Source organism: Triticum urartu, chromosome 1A (genome assembly GCF_056163025.1).
Source record: "Triticum urartu cultivar PI428250 chromosome 1A, HENAU_Tu73, whole genome shotgun sequence".
In the NCBI taxonomy this organism is placed as follows: Eukaryota; Viridiplantae; Streptophyta; class Magnoliopsida; order Poales; family Poaceae; genus Triticum; species Triticum urartu.
The window spans coordinates 450,096,422-450,102,030 of record NC_141873.1 but is presented as its reverse complement, the minus strand read 5'-3'; the positions used below and the strand labels follow the sequence as shown (position 1 = coordinate 450,102,030).

At 47.0% G+C, this 5,609-nt stretch overlaps 2 pseudogenes; both read left to right on the top strand.

Moving 5' to 3' along the window:
• Positions 1-924: 924 nt before the first annotated feature.
• Positions 925-1,608, top strand: LOC125534679 (uncharacterized; annotated as a pseudogene).
• A 1,724-nt stretch (positions 1,609-3,332) lies between these two features.
• LOC147991654 (uncharacterized) lies at positions 3,333-3,998 on the top strand (annotated as a pseudogene).
• Positions 3,999-5,609: the final 1,611 nt, after the last annotated feature.

The following is a 5,609-nucleotide window of genomic DNA, read 5'->3' as shown; positions in this document are numbered from 1 at the left end:
GCCGTGCCTCTGCCACAGAACATATAAGTGTAAAACGATTATTCCTAGACTTGTAAAACCCGGAATGCCCTGGATAAATGTCGAATCACACCTTACGGCAAAACCATGCAAGGCCGGTGCTTCTCGGGAACACACCTGTGGTTTTTTGTGCATGTAGTTGAGTGCACGGCTATTTGTTCGTGCACGTGCCTCATGTCGCAGCATAGCACAAATTGACGTCCGTGAACCACGTAACTTCATTTCCGTGCCTAACGTAGCATCGTATCTATGCCTCTACTTAAACCTCTTGTTGTATAAGTGCTTCTTGAAGCTGCATATCCACGCCTGTTGTTGCTTCTGGTTCTTTCTGTCCATCTCATAGCGTCAGCTGCAACAGTACCTCTGAAGAAACACAGCACTGCTCCTACCAGCGAATGTATCACTGAAAACAGTTGCCACTCCCAATGAATGTACCACGCCCGTATGTCTGATAGTTAAACCAGCCACTTCAAGCATGCTTCTCTTGGTCAGAGACTTGTGCCTCTACATACTGCCCCGGCATGCCTCACGAGATAATTTGTAAAAGTTAACATTTGACAGCAAACTACGCAAGACAACGAACATCTCCCCGACTTGCTGGATATACGACGGTTGCTAAAAACATAACTGCTGATTTTATTTTTAATTTTTATAAAGAAAAACCACGATCAAAAACTCGGGATGTGCACAACCGCACCACCAGGGAGATGAAACCATGATCCAGAAGCCACGATGTGCACAACCGCATCGACAGTGAGATCGTGCACTCCTTTGCCGCTTCCCCGCCCTTAAATTTAGACTTCCGCCGCGACCTTCTTACACACAAACAACAGAAATCGCCATTGCGCTCCCACTCATTGTTCCCCACGAAAAACCAGGTTGCAGAAGGACCAACTGCTCCAGGCCATGGGATTCATCAAGGAATTCATGGAGGTGTAGGCCCACGGCAACACCAAGTTGCACGCGATCCACACCAATGACTTACACAAGGCGGCGACCACCATCAAGCAGTACGAGTGACACCTCAAATTCGAGTGCCACAAGATCGTCGGGGTTGATGTGGAGTACACCAACGACGTTGGCAAAGATCAGAAACCAGCCCTCGTCCAGCTCTCTGTCGGCAAGGATTATCCAGTGTTGCTCTTCCAACTGAGCGCCACCGATAAGAACTGCACCAGGTTCGACAACTTCCTCGCCGACCCCAGATACACGTTTGCTGGCTTCTCCATCGACGGCGACATAGAGATGCTCGGGCGCGTAGGACTAGAGATCGCCCACTTCATCGACATCCAGAAGGAATGGAGGGCGCCTACAGCTACCAAGCGTCTGGACTCCCTTGGGGATGTCTCAGGCATCATTGTCCATGACTACTACAACAACATGAAGAAGAAGCTCACCAACGTAGAGCACCAGCGCTGGGCGCGCATGCCCCTATCCATGAGGCACATCGAGTACGCAGCAAAAGATGCTTACGCTGTGTACGAGATATGGAGCCGTCTCACCATCATCCAGGAAGGCCTCCGCCGGGCAAAACTCGAGAAGGAGCAGACCAGGAAGCGCGCAAGGTGCTGAGGTGACTACGACTACTGAAGCAGGTGGTCCCGGCCAAGAAAAGTAACTAGAAGATTGCTCATGCCATTCTAGATTTCCCGTTAGATTTGCTTTCTCTCAAGACTGCCGTTTGCTTCTTCTAAATTTAGATTTGCTTGTGTCGCAGTTAACCTTGCAGTTTGCTTACAGTTTACATATCTACTGAACAAGTTTATTTCCAGTGCAATGTTGCAGTTTTCTATTATTTGAATATATTGGCGTGAACTGAAAAATATAAACAGAGTACAGATAACCTTGTAATTGTGCTTCCACTTTACATATCTTCTGACCAAGTTCATTTCCAGTGTAATGTTGCAGTTTCCTATTATTAGAATATATTGGCGTGAAATGAAAAATATAAACACAGTACAGATACTATACGATTAGCATAACGCACAGAGCAGGTACACATAGCAATCCACAAAAATGACGAGCATGCAATGCACTAGTACCTTTGTGGATGCAGCGTCGAAATGCAAGGACAACAATTACAGAATGCTCCTAAAAGCAGTGCACAATGTTCTAACAAACCAGTGCACACACAAATATTAATAGTCATTCGTATGGAACACTTTGGAAAAACATTTTGAATACAGAGGTAGTTAGATGTTTATTCTCCTTTGAAAACACTGCTTACGCCCGTGATCCTCAGAGAAGAACACTATAGAGGCACGGTTGTCCGTCAATAACACCAACTAGCTACTTAAAAAACCCACGAAGGCTCTTCGGTGCCTCCACTCCTATGGAGTCCGTGCGTTACGTCAAGCCGCTGGCACTAAACGTGATGTCACCGAAAACGCAGAGGCAGAAGCGTGCCTTACGGCCAGCTTCCGACGTATCGGGTCTATGAAGATTTACTTCCTTCTTAACATTGCAGGTGACTATCGCAAAGGCATAGGCTCCATCATTCACCTCCGTGCCTCGGCAAGCATGGCGACCATGCTTGAAACTGTAAAGCGTATAGGACACCTTAGGGATGACCTTGCGCAGGTACTTCAGTGCACGACAATTTGTTTGTGCCCGTGCCTCACATAGCACCATAGCACGAATAGACGTCCATGAAATCACATAGCTTCAACTCCGTGCATCACGTAGCATCGTATCCGTGCCTCTTGTCTCGCCTCTAGCTGTATGAGTGCTTCTTGCAACTGCATGACGACGCCTCTCGTTGCTTCTCGTTCTTCCTGACCATCTCGTAGCGTCAACTGCAACACTGACACATAACAGTGCCTCTGAAGAAACACAACACTGCTCCTACCAGCGATTGTATCACTGAAAACAATTGCCACTCTGAATAAATGTACCACACCCCTATGTCTGACAGTTAAAGCTGCCATTTGGAGCATGCTTCTCTTGGTCAGAGACTTGTGCCTCTACAATACATACTGCCCCTGCATGCCTCACGAGATTGTAAAAGTTAACATTTGACAGCAAACTACGAAAGACAACGATCATCTCCACGACTTGCTGGAGATACGACATTTTTATAAATACAACTGCTGATTTTATTTTTATTTTTTATAAAGAAAACCCACGATCCAGAACCCATGATGTGCACAACCGCGTCGACAGTGAGATCGTGCACTCCTTTGCCACTTCCCCACCCTTAAATTTAGACTCCCGCCGCGGCCTTCTCACACACAAAGAACAGAAATCGCCATTGCTCTCCCACTCATTGTTCTCCACGGAAAATCTGATTACAGGAGGACCAACTGCTCCAAGCGATGGGATTCACCAGGGAATTCATGGAGGTGCAGACCCACGGCAACACAAAGTTGCACGTGATCCACACCAACGACTTGCACAAGGCGGCGACCACCATTGATCAGTTTGAGCGACACCACCAGTTCGAGCGCCACAAGATCCTCGGAGTTGATGTGAAGTACACCAACGACCATGGTGAAGATCAGAAACCCGCCCTAGTCTAGCTCTCCATCGGCAAGGATCATCCGGTGCTGCTCCTCCAACTGAGCGCGGCCGACAAGAACTGCACCAAGTTTGACAACTTCCTCGCGGACCCCAGGTACACGTTTGTTGGCTTCTCCATCGACGGCGACATAGAGATGCTCGGCCGCATCGGACTGGACATCGCTCACTACGTCGATATCCAGAAGGAATGGAGGGTGCCTATAGCTACCAAGCCTATGAACTCCCTTGGGGACGTCTCAGGCATCCTTGTCCACGACGTAGAGCTCACCAACGCAGAGCACCAGCGCTGGGCGTCCATGCCCCTGTCCATGAGGCACATCGAGTACGCGGCAAAGGACGCTTACGCTGCGTACGAGATATGGAGCCGCCTCAGCATCATCCAGGAAGGGCTTCGCCGGGAAAAACTCAACAAGGAGCAGACCAGGAAGCGCGCTAGGTCCTGTGGTGACTACGACTACTGAAGCAGATGGTCCCGGCAAACAAAATTATCTAGAACATTCTAGATTTCTCATTAGATTTGCTTTCGCTCAAGACTGCCTTTTGCTTGTTATAAATTTAGGTTTGCTAGTGTCGCAGTTAACCTTGTAGTTTGCTTGAAGTTTACATGTCTTTTGCACAAGTTTATTTCTAGTGCACCACAATAGGCACTTACGTGCCTACGTGCCTCTGATACCAAGGGGACCATGCGTAACTTGGATTCACGTCATTTTACGCAACATTCTAGACATCAACCAAAAGATTCACCTTCTTTCTGATATGTTCATTAATGAGGCCTAATGCCTTCGAAAACACATGGAGCTCATAGTCCATGCCCCCCACAATGAAAATGTGTCAGTGAAAGCTTCTTTAAAGCAGAGGCACACCTTCACGTCCTTGCATAATGATTATTTTCGCGTCCGTACCTCCCTTGAAATCACGTCTCCGTGCCTCCAGTTAGTTACGTGAATGCCTCTACGTCGGGTAACACCGTACCTCTCTCGGACGTAACATGTTAACAAGGTTGCTCAGAACAAAAACGTGACGTCAACGAAAACACAGAGGCAGGAGCGTGCCTTACAGCCAGCTTCCGACGTATCGCAGACGTGAAGATTTGCTTTCTCCTTAATATAGGACGTGACTATCGCAGACGCAAATGCTCCATCCTTCACCTCCGTGCCTCAACAAGAACGACGATCATGCTTGTAACAGTAAAGTGTATAGATGATACCTTATGGAGACATTAGGGACCACCTTACACCTATTTCATACGTGACCGTGCCCGTTCCGTCGGCACATTCATGCCTCTCACAAAAGTAATTGCCATGCCTCTGCCACACAACATATAAGTGAAAAACAATTCTTTCTACACTTATAAAACCCCGAATGTCCTGGATAAATGTCGAATCCCATCTTGCGGTAAAACCATGCAAGACGGTGCTTCTCAGAAGCACATTTGTGGCTTTTTTGTGCATGTTGTTGAGTGCCTCTCTAGAATCTAACCATGTTGAAACCATAATCAAATCTAACCGCACTGAAATCTCTAGAATCAAATATGTGCCCTAGTTGAGACGTTTATTTTGTACTTGAAACTGCAATCTATAATAAGACAATATAGTGTAATAAAACATACGCCTTCCGAGCCAAATATGGTACTTAAAACTGCAATTTGAAATAAAACATACACCTTCCATCACAAATTAATTCGCTCAACGTTGTACTAACCAGTACAATGTGAATTGTACTGCAAAGTTGAGACATTTATTTTGGACGGCGTAGTACTACTACTTAGGAACAAAACACGATTGTTTGACACAGAGACGAAACTGTCTCCGTTCTGACAACAACGATTGCTTGACATTGTTCAACCTTTACAGACACATAAAACATGAAAAGCATGGAAAAGCAAACATCTACCAACAAAACTACACTACTCCATTGTGACATCGACGTCGTTGGCCTCCGCCTCCTGCTCCGCATCCAGCTCGTCGAAGAGCACATCGATCTTCGCCTGCTCTACCCGGAGGAAGCACAGATTGGACTCCACATACGCCTCATCTTGGATGGACTCCAGGATAGCGGTCTGCTCCGCCATC